Consider the following 21,659-nt stretch of genomic DNA (forward strand, 5'->3'; position numbering starts at 1 on the left):
CTCATCTCATCCTTGCCTTCTCCTTTTCTCTTTGTCCTACCACCTCTCAGCGCACTTTATTCATCCTGTTGGACCGTCAGTCCATGGGTGGGTGAATTAAAAGCTGTGTCGACATATCGCAGGAATCAACACTCATACAATCTTAATTTCTGTGTTAAATTATTTGCAAGATACAAGTTTCTACAAGCTCTAATGGAATGTTGGCAGAAACCATGGTTTCAGTCAAAATGCTTGCAACATAAAAGGAGATTTAAGAGGAAAAAATTTTCCTGGTTTCTTTTTTTTTCTCTTCCCTTCATCCATGCTGACCCAAAGTTTTACTTTCTCCTACACTGCTGTCGCTCGTAGTGCTACCTTCAAACATACACTGCATCCGGAAAGTATTTACAGTGCTTCACTTTTTCCACTTCTTATGTTCCAAAATGGAGTAAATTAATTTTTCAGTCAAAATTCTACTCACAACACCCCATAATGATAACATGAAAAAAACTTTTTTGAAATTTTTGCCAATTTCTTAAAAATAAAAACTAAGAAATCACGTGTACATAAGTATTCACACCCTTTGCTCAATACTTTGTTGATGCACTTTTGGAAGCAATTACAGCCTCAGCTCTTCTTGAATATGATGCTACAAGCTTGGTGCACCTATGTTTGGGACGTTTTGTCCATTCCTCTTTGCAGAACCTCTCAAGCTCCATCAGGATGGATGGGGAGAGTCGGTGCACAGCCATTTTCAGAGCTCTCCAGAGATGTTCAATCTGATTCAGGGCTGGGCTCTGGCTGGGTCACTCAAGGACATTCACAGAGTTGTCCTGAAGCCACTCTGATATCTTGGCTGTGTGCTTAAGGTCATTGTCCTGCTGAAAGATGAATCGTCACCCCAGTCTGACGTCAAGAGCACTTTGGAGCAGGTTTTCATCCAGGATTTCTCTGTACATTGCTGCATTCATCTTTCCCTCAATCCTGAGGTTCCTGCCACTGAAAACATCCCCACAGCATGATGCTGCCACTACCATGCTTCGCTGTAGGGATGGTGCCTGGTTTGGCACATGACACCTGGCATTCATGCCAAAGATTTCAATCTTTGTCTCATCAAACCAGAGAATTTTTTTTCCTCATGGTCTGAGAATCCTTCTGGTGCCTTTTGGCAAACTCCAGTTGGGCTGTCATGTGCCTTTTACTAAGGAGTGGTGTCCGTCTGGCCACTCTACCATGCAGGCCTGACTGGTGGATTGCTGCAGAGATGGTTGTCCTTCTGGAAGGTTCTCCTCTGTCCACAGAGAGAATGCTGGAGCTCTGACAGACTGACCATCGGGTTCTTGGTCACCTCCCTGACTAAGGCCCTTCTCCCCGTAGGGCTCAGTTTAGATGGGTGGCCAACTGTAGGAGGAGTCCTGGTGGATCTGAACTTCTTCCATTTACAGATGATGGAGGCCACTATGCTCATTGGGACCTTATATATATATATATATATATATATATATATATATATATATATATATATATATATATATATATATATATATATACACATACATACGAGGTCTGTGAGAAAAGTATCCAACCTTTTTATTTTATGCAAAAAATATATGGATTTGATTCATATGTTTTTACGTCAGCCAAGCTTGAACCTTTGTGCGCATGCGTGAGTTTTTCCACGCCTGTCGGTTGCGTCATTCGCATGTGGGCAGGCTTTGAGTGAGCACTGGTCCACCCCTCTCGTCGTTGTTTCATTGCGAGGAAATGGCGGAATGATTTGGGCTTTTTTTCCATCAGAATTTTTTCAGAAAATGTTAGAGACAGGCAGCTGGAAACTATTCGAAAAATTTATCTGGCTTTCGGTGAAAATTTTACGGGCTTCACAGAGAATAAGGAGTGTTACTACAGCTTTAAGGACGGCCCATAATGGAGCACGGCGCGCCGCGCTCCGAGACGCCATCGAGAGGCAGAAACCACCACATCATTTCTAAACGGATCGCTGTGTGGAGCCGGGACCATCGTGTGCAGTTTCTATGGTTTTCACAAGAGCTGGACATCAGCCATTTTCCGGCAGATTTCACTTTTAACAAGAGATTTTGTCATGGAAAGCCGCGAGGAGGCTTTGCGCGTCACGACCGATTCGCTGATGCAGGGAGACAAAGGAACACCTCCGTTTCGGAGTGTTAAAGGACAAGTTGGGACATGCCTATTTCGGCTTTCAGTGCTTACCAGTCGAGTGAGTATAAGAGAAATTGTGGAGAGCTGGGCATGTCCCAACTTGGTGGTTTCATACATGTATACATACACATATACACATATTCACATATATACATATATCAATCAATTCAATCAATCAATTTTATTTATATAGCGCCAAATCACAACAAACAGTTGCCCCAAGGCGCTTTATATTGTAAGGCAAGGCCATACAATAATTACGTAAAAACCCCAACGGTTAAAACAAGCCCCTGTGAGCAAGCACTTGGCGACAGTGGGAAGGAAAAACTCCCTTTTAACAGGAAGAAACCTCCAGCAGAACCAGGCTCAGGGAGGGGCAGTCTTCTGCTGGGACTGGTTGGGGCTGAGGGAGAGAACCAGGAAAAAGACATGCTGTGGAGGGGAGCAGAGATCAATCACTAATGATTAAATGCAGAGTGGTGCATACAGAGCAAAAAGAGAAAGAAACACTCAGTGCATCATGGGAACCCCACAGCAGTCTAAGTCTATAGCAGCATAACTAAGGGATGGTTCATGGTCACCTGATCCAGCCCTAACTATAAGCTTTAGCAAAAAGGAAAGTTTTAAGCCTAATCTTAAAAGTAGAGAGGGTGTCTGTCTCCCTGATCTGAATTGGGAGCTGGTTCCACAGGAGAGGAGCCTGAAAGCTGAAGGCTCTGCCTCCCATTCTACTCTTACAAACCCTAGGAACTACAAGTAAGCCTGCAGTCTGACAGCGAAGCGCTCTATTGGGGTGATTTGGTACTATGAGGTCCCTAAGATAAGATGGGACCTGATTATTCAAAACCTTATAAGTAAGAAGAAGCATTTTAAATTCTATTCTAGAATTAACAGGAAGCCAATGAAGAGAGGCCAATATGGGTGAGACATGCTCTCTCCTTCTAGTCCCCGTTAGTACTCTAGCTGCAGCATTTTGAATTAACTGAAGGCTTTTCAGGGAACTTTTAGGACAACCTGATAATAATGAATTACAATAGTCCAGCCTAGAGGAAATAAATGCATGAATTAGTTTTTCAGCATCACTCTGAGACAAGACCTTTCTAATTTTAGAGATATTGCATAAATGCAAAAAAGCAGTCCTACATATTTGTTTAATATGCGCTTTGAATGACATATCCTGATCAAAAATGACTCCAAGATTTCTCACAGTATTACTAGAGGTCAGGGTAATGCCATCCAGAGTAAGGATCTGGTTAGACACCATGTTTCTAAGATTTGTGGGGCCAAGTACAATAACTTCAGTTTTATCTGAGTTTAAAAGCAGGAAATTAGAGGTCATCCATGTCTTTATGTCTGTAAGACAATCCTGCAGTTTAGCTAATTGGTGTGTGTCCTCTGGCTTCATGGATAGATAAAGCTGGGTATCATCTGCGTAACAATGAAAATTTAAGCAATGCCGTCTAATAATACTGCCTAAGGGAAGCATGTATAAAGTGAATAAAATTGGTCCTAGCACAGAACCTTGTGGAACTCCATAATTAACCTTAGTCTGTGAAGAAGATTCCCCATTTACATGAACAAATTGTAATGTGTCTCACAGGTTTAGAAAAAATTTTGATCAAACAAAGCGCCAGTCTCTCAGCAACTTCTCAGACAAAGGAATTCCGACGAGGGGCTGGAAGACTCCTCCCACAAGGAGTGCTCAAAGGCGAATGACGTCACCGACAGGCGTGGAAAAACTCACACATGCGTACGAGGGTTCAAGCATGTCTGACGTAAAAACATATGAATGAAATCCATATAGTTTTTGAAAAATAAAAAGGACCTATACTTTATTGACAGACCTCATATGTCTTTGGGATGGTTATGAATAATTTTTCTCTAATAGTTAAAATTTTATTTGCAAAGAAAGTCATGAAGTCATTACTAGTTAAAGTTAAAGGAATACTCGGCTATTGAGCTCTGACTCTGTCAGCCTGGCTACAATGCTGAAAATAAACCTGGGGTTGTTCTTATTTTCTTCAATTAGTGATGAGTCGTAAGATGTCCTAGCTTTACGGAGGGCTTTTTTATAGAGCAACAGACTCTTTTTCCAGGCTAAATGAAGATCTTCTAAATTAGTGAGACACCATTTCCTCTCCAGCTTACGGGTTATCTGCTTTAAGCTGCAAGTTTGTGAGTTATACCACAGAGTCAGGCACTTCTGATTTAAAGCTCTCTTTTTCAGAGGAGCTACAGCATCCAAAGTTGTCTTCAATGAGGATGTAAAACTATTGACGAGATACTCTATCTTACTTACAGACTTTAGGTAGCTACTCTGCACTGTGTTGGTATATGGCATTAGAGAACATAAAGAAGGAATCATATCCTTAAACCTAGTTACAGTGCTTTCTGAAAGACTTCTAGTGTAATGAAACCTATTCCCCACTGCTGGGTAGTCCATCAGAGTAAATGTAAATGTTATTAAGAAATGATCAGACAGAAGGGAATTTTCAGGGAATACTGTTAAGTCTTCAATTTCCATACCATAAGTCAGAACAAGATCTAAGATATGATTAAAGTGGTGGGTGGACTCATTTACATTTTGAGCAAAGCCAATTGAGTCTAATAATAGATTAAATGCAGTGTTGAGGCTGTCATTCTCAGCATCTGTGTGGATGTTAAAATCGCCCACTATAATTATCTTATCTGAGATAAGCACTAAATCAGACAAAAGGTCTGAAAATTCACAGAGAAACTCACAGTAACGACGAGGTGGACGATAGATAATAACAAATAAAACTGTTTTTTGGGACTTCCAATTTGGATGGACAAGACTAAGAGTCAAGCTTTCAAATGAATTAAAGCTCTGTCTGGGTTTTTGATTAATTAATAAGCTGGAATGGAAGATTGCTGCTAATCCTCCGCCTCGGCCCGTGCTACGAGCATTCTGACAGTTAGTGTGACTCGGGGGTGTTGACTCATTTAAACTAACATATTCATCCTGCTGTAACCAGGTTTCTGTAAGGCAGAATAAATCAATATGTTGATCAATTATTATATCTTTTACTAACAGGGACTTAGAAGAGAGAGACCTAATGTTTAATAGACCACATTTAACTGTTTTAGTCTGTGGTGCAGTTGAAGGTGCTATATTATTTTTTCTTTTTGAATTTTTATGCTTAAATAGATTTTTGCTGGTTATTGGTGGTCTGGGAGCAGGCACCGTCTCTACGGAGATGGGGTAATGAGGGGATGGCAGGGGGAGAGAAGCTGCAGAGAGGTGTGTTAGACTACAACTCTGCTTCCTGGTCCCAACCCTGGATAGTCACGGTTTGGAGGATTTAAGAAAATTGGCCAGATTTCTAGAAATGAGAGCTGCTCCATCCAAAGTGGGATGGATGCCGTCTCTCCTAACAAGACCAAGTTTTCCCCAGAAGATTTGCCAATTATCTACGAAGCCCACCTCATTTTTTGGACACCACTCAGACAGCCAGCAATTCAAGGAGAACATGCGGCTAAACATGTCACTCCGGACCGGGAGTGACATATATACATATATACACATATATATATACATATATACACATATATATACACATACACATATATATACACATATATACGAGGTCTGTCAATAAAGTATAGGTCCTTTTTATTTTTTTCAAAAACTATATGGATTTCATTCATATGTTTTTACGTCAGACATGCTTGAACCCTCGTGCGCATGCGTGAGTTTTTCCGCGCCTGTTGGTGACGTCATTCACCTGTGAGCACTCCTTGTGGGAGGAGTCGTCCAGCCCCTCGTCAAAATTCCTTTGTCTGAGAAGTTGCTGAGAGACTGGCGCTTTGTTTGATCAAAATTTTTTCTAAGCCTGTGAGACACATCAAAGTGGACACAGTTCGAAAAATTAACTGGTTTTCGGTGAAAATTTTAACAGCTGATGAGAGATTTTGAGGTGATTCTGTCGCTTTAAGGACTTCCCACCGTGCGAGACGTCGCTCAGCGCTCTCAGCCGCCGTCGTCAGCCTGTTCAAGCTGAAAAGCTCCAGATTTCAGGCTCTATTGATCCAGGACGTCGTGAGAGAACAGAGAAGTTTCAGAAGAAGTCGGTTTCAGCATTTTATCCGGATATTCCACTGTTAAAGGAGATTTTTTTAATGAAAGACACAGCCGGTGCGGTGTGAGGCTTCATCATGGCGTTGCTTTGCGCCATGCCATTCATTTCCACACTGGACGCTGTGTTGATCCGGGACGTCGTCTGACTTCCACAGGAATTGCGGAAGACGTGGACATCTTTTTCGGCACACTGAGACAGACGTGCGGAGGAATTACACACATACATATACACACATTATATATATATATATATATATATATATATATATACATATACACACATTAAATATATATATATATATATGTATATATATATATATATATGAAAAACTATATGGATTTGAATCACGTGCGATTACATCAGACAAGCTTGAACCCTCGTGGGCATGCGTGAGTTTTTTCACGCCTGTCGGTTACGTCATTCGCCTGTGGGCTGGCTTTGAGTGAGGAGTGGTCCACCCCTCCTGTCGCAATCTCTTTGTCTGAGAACTTCCTGAAAGACTGGCGCTTTGCTTGATCAAAATTTTTTCAAAAACTGAGAGGCACATCGAAGTGGACACCATTTGAGAAATTCGACTGGTTTTCGGTGAAAATTTTAACGGCTGATGAGAGATTATGGCGTGATGCTGTCGCTTTAAGGACTGCCCACGGAGCGGGACGTCGGGACGTCGCGACGCGCTCTGAACCGCCGCCGTCTGCCTGTTTCGAGCTGAAAACTCCCAAATTTAAGCCTCTGTTGACCCAGGACGTCGTGAGAGAACAGAGAACTTTCAGGAGAGGTCGGGATCAGCAGTTTATCCGGACATTCCACTGTTAAAGGAGATTTTGTAATGAAAGACGGGTCCGCGCGTCGGCGGCACAGGAAAAACACCTCCGTGTTGATAACCATTTGGAAAAACCAGGCGGCTTTTGATGGCTTTCAGTTGAGTGAGTATCTGAGAAATTGTTTAACAGCTGGACATGTTCCAACTTGTCCTTAAGGCTTCCAACGGAGGTGTTTTTCCTGTGCCGCCACGCTGCGCCGGCTGTGTCCCGACGCGTGGACCCATCCACACTTTCATTACAAAATCTCCTTTAACAGTGGAATGTCCGGATAAACTGCTGATCCCGACCTCTCCTGAAAGACATGCCCAGCTCTCCACAATTTCTCTTATAACTCACTCGACTGGTAAGCATTGAAAGCCGGGATAGGCATGTCCAAACTTGTCCTCTGGCACGCCGAAACGGAGGTGTTCTTTGTCTCGCTCGAACAGCGAATCGGTCGTGACGCACAAAGCCTCCGCGCGGCTTTCCACGACAAAATCTCTTGTTAAAAGTAAAATCTTCCAGAAAATGGTTGATGTCCAGCTCTTGTGATAACCAAAGAAAGTGCACATGACGGTCCCAGCTCCACACAGCCATCCATTTAGAAATGATCCGGTGGTTCGTGCCTGTCGTCGCGGCTCAGAGCGCGGTGCGCCGAGCGCCATTGTGGGCCATCCTTAAAGCTGTAGTAACAGTCCTTATTCTCTGTGAAGCCTGTAAAATTTTCACCGAAAGCCAGATAAATTTTTCGAATGGTTTCCAGGTGCCAGTCTCTAACAGCTTCTGAAAAAATTCTGATGGAAAAAAACCCCAAATCATTCCGCCATTTCCAGACAATGAAAATCCGACGACGGGGCGGGACCACTCCTTCTACAAGGCGTGCTCACAGGCGAATGACGTCACCGACAGACATGGAAAAACTCACGAATGCGCACGAGGGTTCAAGCTTGTCTGACATGAAAACATATGAATCAAATCCATATAGTTTAAAAAAAAATAAAAAGGTACGATATTTCATGGACAGACCTCGTAGACCAAAATCAGTTTTTGTACCAGGCTGTAAATATGTTTATTTCTACTTGTATGGGACAAGGAACTGCAACCTTCTATAATTCTGGGTATGCCTCATTTGAGACTAAAGCTTACAGCTGGGAAGACCCAGGACACATTAAAGGGACTCCATTTCCCAGCTGGCTTGGGAACACCTCAGGATCCCCCAGGAAGCATTAGAGGACTTGGCAGAGGATAAGGAAGTGTGGGATGAGATGCTTGGTCTACTGCCACTGCGACTCAGACCCAGATAAGCGGCAGTCAGTGAATGAATGTATAAATTGGCCTGAGCTGATCCAAAAGAAGGTGTTGATACAAGAAAGGAATTCAGTGATAAAATACATGAGGGAATTTAGACAAAATGCAAGCAAAAGAAAGCAGTCTTGTGAAAACACAGTCTTGTGAAAACACAATCCGATATTTGGCCTGCCTGCTCTGGTCTGGATTTTATTCCACATACAGTCAGAACTGTATCAATGAGAGATCCAACTAAGACTGACATTTATTGAAAGCTCACAAAAAGCAAACTACTTCCCTTGGAGAGCACACCCCTTAAGCAAATAAGAATTACCAAAGACAAATAACACCTGATGCCTCAATGTGTAAACTTCAAATCTGTAAATATGAGGTCTATTAGAAAAGTATCCGACCTTATTTTTTTCAAAAACCATATGCATTTGAATCACGTGTGATTGCGTCAGACAAGCTTGAACCCTCGTGCGCATGCGTGAGTTTTTCCATGCCTGTCGGTTGCGTCATTCGCCTGCGAGCAGGCTTTGAGTGAGGAGTGGTCCACCCCCTCGGCGGATTTTCATTGTCAGGAAATGACGGAATGATTTGGGCTTTTTTTCCATCAGAATTTTTTCAGAAACTGTTAGAGACTGGCACCTGGAAACCATTCGAAAAATTTATCTGGCTTTCGGTGAAAATTTTACAGGCTTCACAGAGAATAAGGACTGTTACTACAGCTTTAAGGACGGCTTTAAGAACGCTCGGTGCGCCACGCTCCGTGCCGCCATCGAGAGCCACAAACCACTGGATCATTTCTAAGACCTCATATAGATCATTTTGTGGTTGACCTCTTGTATCATTAAAAGTAAAACATAGTGGTGAAGTGTAACAGAATCAGAAATGAACAACATCATGAAAACACATTAAAAATACTGCAGATATTGTCAAAGTACTCAGAGATTAGCAACCAACCCCCCCCCCCCCCCCCCCCCACACACACAAATAACAGAAAATGCCAGCAACAGAAACTTGGCAAATCATACATTTATGCTTCATTAGTCTACATTACAGACTTTATTAAATTAAAGCAAATCACTTCATTTGTCACAGCTGCCTTAGAAGAAAAACAAAATGAAGTGATGACAAGGGAAGATCATACTGTGATAAACTGATCGATATCAACAGAAAAAAAATGATATTCTGCACACATCTCAGTATTAAGTGTGGCCTTTTACTATTCTGTACCTTTGATTTTACACAAGGGACAAATTTGCTGAACTTTTTTCTTAGGTTGGAAAAAAGTGAGAGAAAATTCTTAAGGTAAATACTGTACACTGCATTACTCAGAATCCTCATGAGTCAAGTCAAGTCTGGGAGCATGCACTGATGTCGTGTTTCACCACATGCATGACAACAAAATACCTTGGGTCCTGGATGGCAACTAGTCAGGTAGACATCCAATCTGTCCTGACCCCCAAAAGTCACCAGCTATCTGCTGCAGCCTGGTGAAATGTGGGCATCCTCTTGGCCTTCTCCAGCCACTGGGGTCCTCAACCATCAGACCCATTCATGCTGGATCGTGTATAGAGAAACAGGTCACCTGGCAAAAATGTCAAAACTGACCCACCCACATCATGCAAGTGACACTCCTCATCTTGGTCTCCCTAACTACTCGCTTGTTTGACATTAAATCATTCCATGAGTTCCCAAGTAGAGGGTCAACTAACCTGGCTTTTTCAGCCCCCCCCAAAAAGCATAAAAATGTGTCAAAATTTAGAATAAAACACACGGGCATCTAACAAATCAAGTAGTGCTGTGGGCAGAACACTGCTAAAGACCACAAGTATTGAATGCAGCTGTATCAGAGTCAAAGTAGCGCATTTTAAAATGAAATTGTGTTACTGGCAAATCTGGTCTAAAAATGATCAATACCCATAACTATAAAAATGTTGTATATTGGTGCAAATAATCAGCCAAGCTGATAATCATCAGCAACTACACCCAAGGATCCTCTCATCCAACATCAGGTGTGATAGGCTCCATCCTCCCGTAACCCAAACTGAAATTAGCAGATTCAATAAGTGAATGAATGAATAAATTTTAAATGACCTTGACATTGTGGCTAGTGTGATCTTTGCAGAATCAATGGATCCCTGACTGTAGCGCTTAAGAAGCTAAGTGAAGAAACGGAGTGAAGGTCCTGGATCAAGACTTCAGATTCAGGCACTAAATGTCTTCCTTGACTCAGTCTGTTTGTGGTGAAGGTGTTGTCATTGTTAAAAGCTTCACTTTTTTCTTGGCAGTGATGTTCACATCTCTAGGACCTCAGCCACTGAGATCAAGGGATGATTGCACAGATCTGGTGGAGTCATGAGGTCCCTGGACAGAGGTATGCGGCAATGGTGATACCACTGCAAGATAATAGATCCTAATTAGGGTTGGGTATCGAAACGCGATGCCAATAGAGCACCAGTTCCGACGTAAATGGTAGTAACAAGACCGAATAAGAATGAAAATTTCGGTGCCTCATTTCGGTGCCTGACGTTTTTTTTTTCATGAGCCGAAAGGGGGCGACCGACCACGGTGTTCCGGCGTCAACCTGCGTGACGTCAGCGCCGCATTAGCTGATGAGAACTGATAGCGAGAGGATCAATAAAAATGCCGAAGGCGAAATGCTCCAAAGTTTGGCTTCATTTCACACCCAAGGGCAACGACTCTGCGACGGGCCACAGATGTCATAAAACAATTGCATGTAAGGGAGGTAACACATCAAATTTGATGAAGCATCTGGCCAGTCACGGAGTTTATTTGAAAGCTGAACAATGCACGGTGTTTGATAAACTGCGCGATGTTTCACGGCCCAGCACTTCGGCAGCAGGAGCTGCAGGGCAAATTGAAGAAAGTCCCACTCCCAGCCCTACTGGTGTGGCGTTGCACATCACCGATGATGACGATGACAGCAGCCGTTCCTCTTCAGGTAAGTTTAGTTTAATGCCAACCACAAATCTTGATTATTAAGTGTCTTAGGTTAGCATTAGCAAGTACTGTTGCATTTTAATAGCGTGTGTCCGTTTAAGCACTGGTATCGTTTAAAAAATACCGAGTAGGCACCGGTATCGGATAAAACCAAACTGATACCCAACCCTAATCCTAATGTCTTCAATATGTCTCAGACCTGGGAACTCAGTGGTGATCTAAGGTGGTGTAAGGTCTCTCTGTAAAATCTTCGAATATAGTTAGCATAGCTTTGTAGTAAACTAAAAGTCACCCAACAGAGGCTCAGCTAACCTGTACAACTTTCACTGTGAGGAAACGTCAGCTACGATGTTATGGTCATGTGGGGCATTGAGTAAGATCCAGCACATAGGTGTCTAGTCCCTGAGGATCCCAGCAACTGGAAAAAGCCAAGGAGACAGCCACATCCCACCTGGCTCCAGCAGATAGATGCCTACGTTCGTGAGGTGAGAATGGACCGGTTGTACAAATCAGTAAACTATTGTAATTTCATTTAAAATAGGGTACAGGTTCGAAGACTTTGAAGATGGGCTACGTATCAGTCCCACGATGCCATCCTTTCCCCCAGTACTGATATCTGTGTGTAAATGTGCGCTCTGGTCCAACAGCATTTGACCGAGCACCGCTCTCTTCTTATGCGTGAAGGCCTGCTGCCTGCCCCATGCCTCGCAAATTTTCATTGAGGACACTTGATGCAGTACAGAATGACACTGCTCCTGTCACATCCAATCACCTTGTCTGGTTTTCTTCATCCAACTCCTCTTCTGTCTGTCTCAGTCCGATGTAGCACCTACACATTGCCTAAGTGCACTCAAATGCTATCTTGTCTTAAATGTGAGCATTCGTGTGAAGGAATCTTGGTTAAATAGCTTCAGATCACAGAAACTAAAGGTATTTTGTTGAGGGCATGACTGTAGCTTCAACTTATTTCTAAACCAAACATGTTATCCCATTGTGTTAGCAGTGCAAAGATCTCTTCTTCACTGTGATCCAACCCGTATTGATTCCCACTGGTGTGACAGGGTACATGAGAAAGAATGTATCAATATCATTTCATTTTTAATCTACAAGGTACAACCACACATCTGAAAAAAAAAAGAAAAAAAAAAACATGCAATATTTCTCTTTCTCCAGCCTAACATCAAGTGCTGCTGGACTGAAGCCGAGGAAGCAACACAACATGTTGCTGTCATTTCATTGGCCTTGAGTCACCAAGCCCTCTGAGAAGAGATCGATACCTAACATTAATGTCTGCTGCTTTCTAATCACTGCTCCAGTGCTCAGAAATCAAGCAGAAGAACGGACTGCGCTGCTCCCTCTTTCTTTTGCCTGCTTTCCTCTGGTATTCGTTCTCTGCTCTGTTTTTGGTCATCTCTCCCTCTGTCTCACTTTCCCTGTAACCAGACTGACACCTAGTGTGCACGACCACCCCAGCTGAAAGTTACAGCAGTGAACATGTGGTGCTACAAAATGTGTGTTTGAAATAATGGACTTTGAAAATCAGTCAGTAAACCATAAACTGACAAGAAGTTACCTTTCATGTTCATGTTTCATATGTGTCTCTTCCATGTCACATCAGATTTTAATCTTTCTGCTATCGATGCCGAACTCCCTCCATTTTCATTACATCGCACTAACCATGCTTGCAAGAGAGGGCTATGTTAATGAATAAATGAATTAATTAGATCTTGTTTGATCAACCATCATCAGCAGGCGTCTCTCCCCTTGGTAATGACCTCAATAATGGCGCTGACTTTAATGGGATTTTAAATTGATTTAGCTGCGTTAGTCCTCTGGTGTGTTTGTGTGCTGCACTTATACAGAAAGAAGCTGGAGGTGAACAACGTAACTGATTTTTGGGAGGTTTTTGTGTCTAAATAGTAATGGCACAGCATCATCCACAAATTCATAAAACATTATACACAGTGTCATTTGTATTTTTAACCAGAGGAGTTCCACTGAGTGCAATGCTCTCTTTTTGTTTTATTACTGGTAACCATATTGTAAGGTTCACTCATAGGAGCTGTTCCGCCAGCCATGATTTGCCCTGATTTGTACTTATTTGTACTAAGTGTGCAGGGGTACTAAGGCTTGTGTCTGTTACTGGAGATGCCTGATGGTCTGGAGATAAGGGAGAATGTGTGACTATGAGGAATAGGACGAGAATAGACAAAAAAGCAGTTATTGATTTTTTTTCAATAAATTAAATATACTTTCATACAACCCAAGAAGCATTAAATCCCTTTCTTTTGTCATTTGAGAATATTAAAGCTGTGAAGCTGTTGTGTTATGTGTTGACACCAACAGGAATTCCTGTCTGGTTGAATTGAGATGCTGTTTAACTGGTAATACCTTGATCGTGTGATTGGCTATTTCAATGTAGAAATTACAAAAAGATACAATTATAGTATACAAATAATGAATGTTTATGAGTTCAATGGTACGGAAATTTCATGAAAAGATGGAATGTTTAAAAGATGGAATGTTTCATTCAACGAGGCGAATCTGAGTTGAATGGAACATTCCAGCTTTCACTGAATTCATTATTTTTTATATAACGGCTAAAATAGATCCTTGTCATTTGATATTATATTAATTTATAAACAACAGAAAAGGGACTTAAAACCCCAATTCCAATGAAGTTGGGACATTGTGTAAAATGTACATAAAAACAGAATACAATGATTTGCAAATCCTCTTCAACCTATATTCAAATGAATACACCACAAAGACAAGATATTTAAGGTTCAAACTGATAAACTTTATTGTTTTTGTGCGAATATTTGCTCATTTTGAAATGGATGCCTGCAACACGTTTCAATAAAGCTGGGACGGGGCAACAAAAGACTGGGAAAGTTGATGAATGCTCAAAGAACACCTGTTTGGAACATTCCACAGGTGAACAGGTCAATTAGAAACACGTGAGTGTCATGAGTGGGTATAAAAGGAGCATCCCCAAAAGGTTCAGCTGTTCACAAGCAAAGATGGGGCAAGGATCACCACTTTGTGAACAACTGTGTGAAAAAATAGTCCAACAGTTTAAGAACAAAGTTTCTCAACATCCAATTGCAAGGAATTTAGGGATTCCATCATCGACAGTCCATAATATAATCAGAAGATTCCGAGAATCTGGAGCACTTTCTACATGTAAACGGCAAGGCTGAAAACCAACATTGAATGCCCGTGACCTTTAATCCCTCAGGCGGCACTGCATTAAAAACCGATATCATTGTGTAAAGGAACTTACTGTGTGTTCAGAAAACCATTGTCAGTTAACACAGTTCATCGATACATCAACAAGTGCAAGTTAAAACTCTACCATGCAAAGTGAAAGCCATAAATCAACAACATCCAGAAACGGCGCGCCTTCTCTGGGCCCGACCTCATTTGAAATGGATTGATGCAAAGTGGAAAAGTCTGCTGTGGTCTGATGAGTCCACATTTCAAATTGTTTTTGGAAATCATGGATGTCGTGTCCTCTGGACAAAAGAGGAAAAAGATCATCCAGATTGTTACCAGCACAAAGTTCAAAAGCCAGCATGGGGGTCTGTTAGTGCCCATGATATGGTTAACTTACACATCTGTGATGGCACCATCAATGCTGAAAGGTACATCCAGGTATTGGAGCAACACATACTGCCATCCAAGCAACGTCTTTTTCAGGGACGTCCCTGCTTATTTCAGCAAGACAATGCCAAGACACATTCTACATGTGTTACAACAGTGTGGTTTTGTAGTAAAAGAGTGCGGGTACTAGACTGGCCTGCCTGCAGTCCAGACCTGTCGCCCATTGAAAATGTATGGCACATTATGAAGTGCAATGTTGTGTGTTGGGGGGTTTGGCTGGATGTTTTTGTGTTTTCTTTTCTTTGCTCTCCAGGTGGTATGCAAACTGGTTTTTGTCTGTGGAGACGGTGCTGGCAGAAGAATCCTTCACCCTCATCAACATTATTGGCTGCACTTGTGGAGGATGTCCACGTGCAGGCCTAATGACTCGCAGCACCTGTGGATGATGCTCACGTGCAGACTTAAGGACTTTCAGCTGAAGCAGATAATTAGATGGCGTTCTGCATTTAAGCCATGAGTGGTTCAAGCAGAATTGCCGGGAACTCGACCTTGTGACGTTCGTTTGTGAGACGCTGAGGGCCGCGCCTGGGTTTGACACATCGTGCCTGTGAAGGAGGACGGGTGAGGGACACATGCTGTCAGCACACATCAGAGGTGATTGATTGTCTGAATAAGTGTTAACAGTAATTTGGTATTTTGTTACGCAGTATATTTGAACACTGATGAGAATTGTGCAGCTCGCTTCTCACGGCCGTGGCGTGCGGACTGATGATCCTCCACCTGTTGTGAGAAGCTGCTCATTTACATAAAGCTTAAATTCAGACCTGAATGTGTTGCTGATAGTGTGTGCCTTTGAAGGATATTAGTTGTAGCTGTTGACTTACCTCACCTCTTCTATCCTTCACAGAGTCAGTTTGTCATGTCCAACTGGGGGGTGTTTGGCGGTGAATTTGAGTCCAGAAGCGCCGGGCTTCGATCCCTTTGGGCGCTGGAGAGCGCGCCGTCCTTCACTCCGCCAGACAAGCCATATATTATGTTGTACACAATTATTGCACAGAAAGGGAAATAAATGTTTTGTTTTTGGAACCGCTTTCTGGTTATTTAGCGCTGGGTTCAGTCAGACGCAGGTCCGCTCCTCAACCCGCGTCGGCACATAACAGTAGTTCCCGGCCATTCCAAAATGAACCCAGCGGCAGAAGCGGTTCCATTTGCCGAAAGAGTTCAAGAACACTTGGAGAAAATATGGGAGCAATTACAGCATCTCGCAAACCAAATTAAACAAACAGATGCCCGCGTTACGGAGCTTGCAGCGCAAGCCGTTCCGCTTCCTGCTGCTCCAGCTGCGGCACCATCGATACCGGCGCAGATAACTCCGTCACCCAGAGATTCGGCTTCCGAACCAATTATTTGTCATCCGGAGCCTTATGCGGGGAACGTTGAAGCTTGTGCTCCGTGTTTGATGCAATGTTCTCTGGTTTTTGCTCAGCGACCGGCTTCCTTCTCTTCTGATGGTAGCCGTGTCTCATATGTGACAAATTTGCTCCGAGGTGACGCCTTAGCTTGGGTCACTGCGTTGTGGAGTAATTATTCTCCATTGTTAGGATCCTGTAAGGATTTCTCCCGGGAGTTCCGATTGGTTTTTGACCATCCGGTGAAAACAAATACCATTGCCCAACGGTTGCTGAATCTCAGGCAGGGGAGGCGGAGTGCGGCGGATTATTCCGTGGATTTCCGAATTTTTTCTGCTCAGTCCGGTTGGAATGCCGCAGCTTTAAGAGGAGTGTTTGTGGATGGTTTGAACGATTCATTAAAAGACGAGCTAGTAGTCTGTGAGGAACCAAAAGATTTAGATGAGCTAATATCTTTGGTTATTCGTCTAGATGATCGGATAAAGGAGCGTCGACGCGAGAGAGGGCGGACATCAGAGCGGGTCTTTTCGTCTCAGGGCTTTCCCCGACACAGATCTGGGCTGCCTCTTCTTCGCCCCACTGTGACTCCTCCGACGTGACCTCTGGCTCCTCTTGCGGATGAGCCCATGCAGCTCGGACGAGCTGAAGCCGCCATATTGCCCCGTCACATAAGCGTCAAGAAAGATAGTGATGACGTATCTCCAGGTGTTCTGGGACAGGCACAATAATGGACACAAAAAAAACAAAAAAACAAATATAGTTATTTGGGCTGTTTTTTTTTTTTTTTTGTAAGGGGTTGTAAATTGTTTGGGTGTTTAGAGGTGGTTCTGGTGGAGAGAACGACTGGCGGTTCGGAGCTCGGCTGGACTCAGCCAATCGTACCTACTTTAAGAAAAGGGAGGAGCACAGGGTAACATATAAGAGTGGAGGAAGGTGCACACAGGTGGACTACATTCTTTATAGGAGATGCAAGCTAAAAGAAATCACAGACTGTAAGGTGGTAGCAGGAGAGAGTGTCACTAGACAGCATAGGATGATTGTTTGTAGGATGACTTTAGAGGTAAAGAAGAAGAAGAGAGTGAGAGCTCAACAAAGGATCAGATGGTGGAAGCTGAAGGAGGAAGACTGTTGTGTGAAATTTAGCGAGCAGGTGAGAGAAGCACTAGTTGGAGGGGAAGCAATTTTGGACAACTGGAAAAGTACTGCAGATGTGGTGAGGGAGACAGCTCGGGCAGTACTGGGTATGACATTTGGACAGTGGAAGGAAGACAAGGAGACTTGGTGGTGGAATGAAGAGGTCCAGGAAAGCATAAGGAGAAAGAGGTTGGCAAAAAAGTTTTGGGATAGTCAGAGAGATGAAGAAAGTAGACAGAAGTACAAGGAGATGCGGCGTAAGGCGAGAAGAGAAGTGGCAAAAGCAAAGGAAAAGGCATATTGCGAGCTGTACAAGAAGTTGAATAGTAAGGAAGGAGAAAAGGACTTGTACCGATTGGCCAGACAAAGGGACAGAGCTGGAAAGGATGTGCAGCAGGTTAGGGTGGTAAAAGATGCACATGGTAATGTGCTGACAAGTGAGGGGTGTGTGCTGAGAAGGTGGAGGGAATATTTTGAAGAGTTGATGAATAAAGAAAATGAGCGAGAGAAAAGGCTGGATGATGTGGTAAGAGTAAATCAGGAAGTAAAAGAGATTAGCAAGGAAGAAGTGAGGGCTGCTATGAAGAGGATGAAGAGTGGAAAGGCAGTTGGTCCAGATGACATTCCAATGGAGGCATGGAAATGTCTAGGAGAGATGGCAGTAGAGTTTCTATCCAGATTGTTTAATAAAATCTTGGAAAGTGAGAGGATGCCTGAGGAGTGGAGACGAAGTGTGCTGGTTCCTATTTTCAAGAACAAGGGTGATGTGCAGAGCTGCAGTAACTACAGAAGCATAAAGCTGATCAGCCACAGCATGAAGTTATGGGAAAGAGTAGTAGAAGCTAGGCTTAGAAAACAGGTGAAGATCTGTGAGCAGCAATATGGTTTCATGCCGAGAAAGAGCACTACAGATGCAATGTTTGCTCTGAGAATACTGTTGGAAAAGTACAGAGAAGGACAGAAAGAGTTACATTGTGTGTTTGTGGACTTAGAAAAAGCTTATGATAGGGTGCCAAGAGAAGAGTTGTGGCATTGTATGAGGAAGTCTGGAGTGGCAGAGAAGTATGTTAGGGTAGTGCAGGACATGTACAAGAATAGTGTGACAGCGGTGAGATGCGCAGTCGGAATGACAGACTCATTCAAGGTGGAGGTGGGATTACACCAAGGATCAGCTCTGAGTCCTTTCTTGTTTGCAGTGGTGATGGACAGGTTGACAGATGAGATCAAACAGGAGTCCCCATGGACTATGATGTTTGCAGATGACATTGTGATCTGTAGTGAGAGTAGAGAGCAAGTTGAGTCTAGTCTGGAGAAGTTGAGATATGCTTTGGAGAGAAGGGGAATGAAAGTCAGTAGAAGCAAGACTGAGTACATGTGTGTGAATGAGAGGGAGCCCAGTGGAATAGTGCAGTTACAAGGAGTAGAAGTGGTGAAAGTAGATGAGTTTAAATATTTGGGGTCAACTGTTCAAAGTAATGGAGAGTGTGCTAGAGAGGTGAAGAAGAGAGTGCAGGCAGGGTGGAGTGGGTGGAGAAAGGTGGCAGGAGTGATTTGTGACCGAAGAATATCAGCAAGAGTGAAGGGGAAAGTTTACAAAACAGTAGTGAGACCAGCTATGTTGTATGGTTTAGAGACAGTAGCACTAACAAAAAGACAGGAGGCAGAGCTGGAGGTGGCAGAGCTGAAGATGTTGAGATTCTCTTTGGGAGTGACAAGAATGGACAAGATTAGGAATGAACATATCAGAGGGACAGCTCAGGTGGGATGGTTTGGAGACAAAGTCAGAGAGGCGAGATTGAGATGGTTTGGACATGTGCAGAGGAGGGACCCAGGGTATATAGGGAGAAGGATGCTGAGGATGGAGCCACCAGGCAGGAGGAGAAGAGGGAGACCAAAGAGGAGGTTCATGGATGTGCTGAGAGAGGACATGCAGGTGGTTGGTGTGACAGAGGAAGATACAGAGGACAGGGTGAAATGGAAACGATTGATCTGCTGTGGCGACCCCTAACGGGAACAGCCGAAAAACAAAGAAAGAAGAAGACTGTGTTTGGGTATACTCTAAAATAATTGTCATCAAACAGTGAGTCTGGAATGATTTCATTTATTGTACCAAACACAGCTGCTGTTTAACTGATTTCTGGATTACTTAGAAGATATAAAATACAGACCCCAGCACTGAACTCAGTAAGAGGACTTTGTTCTTCACATACTGAATGAATGACTTGTTAACAGGGGTCAGACAATACACCTCACTCACTGTTGTGAACAAATCACAGTTTCACTGTGCCATTCAAATCACAGTGTACTCCTACCAGGAGTCTTCATACAGGTACAGAACAAGTGTCTTCCACAAAAAAAAAAAGAAAAAAAAGAAAGATGGAATAATATCACTTGAAATGTTCAGCAATCGGTTTGTGGATCCACAGTTTCCACATCCTGAATATTCTTCCTCAAAATCTAACATTGACCTTTGAGGAAGCAAATTAAAAATCTCAACATGTCAGATTAGATCATAGTCAGTATTGCAAACCTCACTTTATCTATCATTATTTCTTTATGGTAAACAGCTCACGGTGTGTTACATGCCAAATCTGAAACCTTAGGTTTGGGTTTTGTTTTTGTTTTTTTCACCCCACATTTTCAAACCAAAATTATGAATCCTTTATCTTCATTAATTGATCTATATTTTCGGTTGACCTCCATTATTTTTTGCTTTGTTTCACTTATGGAGCTGGATCAAAGCAGGAAATGAAAAATTGATTTTATTTTAAATCATGCCCACTATTTAACATTGTGTGACTTTCTTGCACATGTCAAGAACATGGGACAGTGGAAACATTTCTGAATCCAAAAATATGCTGATAAATCCTGAATGAGAAATACAACATCTGTTGTGCTACAATATGTTATAAGCTCGGATAAGCACACACGCTGCAGTTCCAACTAAAAAATTCTTGCTCATTATACTCTCACTCTTCTCCACATAACTGCCTGTGACAGTTTTGTGGTTGTTGTCTTTGTCCTTAGCCTAGGCCCCAAGGCTGATAAGCTTCTCAGTGCAGATAGCCAGTAAGGTTCCACAGCCGGTCATAAATAACACAGACTGTGCTGCAGCTGCACAGTCTGTGTAATAACCTCCTACCACTCCGCTGACCATCACGGGGATGTAGGTTAAAATAAATATACGTGGAACGTCAGTCTACGGCGTGGCATTTTATAGACTGCAGGATTTGTGTTTCAAAGCCTCCTTGTCATTTCATTTGATGTTCAAGTAAAGTGAATGGTCATGAAATTCATATCTGTCAAGCAGGGAAATGTCTTTGTTGTAAAATAGTGTGCAGTTTATTTGCAGTGCACCTGGAAAGTATTCACAGCCTTTCACTTTTTCCACATTTTGTTGTTACAGCCTTATTCCAAAATGGATGAAATAATAATAATAATAATAATTAAAAAAAAAAATCTCAAAATTCTACCCACAACACCCCATAATAACATGAAAAAAGTTTTATTAAAATTTTTGAAAATGTATTAAAAATAAAAACTAAAGAAATCACATGTAAATAATATTCACATCCTTTGCTCAATACTTTGTTGATGCACCTTTGGCAGCAATTACAGCCTCATGTCTTCTTGAATATGATGCCACAAGCTTGGTGCACTTATCTTTGGGCAGTTTTGCCCATTCCTCTTTGCTGCACCTCTAAAGCTCCAAGTTGGCTGGGGAGCGACGGTGCACAGCTATTTTCAGATCTCTCCAGAGATGTTCAATTGGATTCAGGTTTGGACTCTGGCTGGACCACTCAAGGACATTCACAGAGTTGTCCTGAAGCCACTCCTTTGATATCTTGGCTGTGTGCTTAGGGTCATTGTCCTGCTGAAAGATGAACCTTTGAGGTCTGAGGTCAAGAGCGCTCTGGAGCAGGTTTTCATTCAGGACATCTCTGTACATCGCTGCATTCATCTTTTTCTCAAGCCTGACTACACTAAAAAAAAAAAAAAAAAAAAGACTCACTGGATGAACTCAATTCAATTATGTGCAGGATTTCCATCTAATAAATGTATGTCGCCCCAACACAAATAAAGCACATTCATGGAAGATAATTCAATTTAATTTAGTTGGGACTACAAATATTTATTACATGGAAATCCAATCCAATGAATTAGTTTTTTGAGTGTAGTCTCCAGGTCCTGCT

Source organism: Thalassophryne amazonica, chromosome 8, assembly GCF_902500255.1.
Source record: "Thalassophryne amazonica chromosome 8, fThaAma1.1, whole genome shotgun sequence".
NCBI lineage: Eukaryota > Metazoa > Chordata > Actinopteri > Batrachoidiformes > Batrachoididae > Thalassophryne > Thalassophryne amazonica.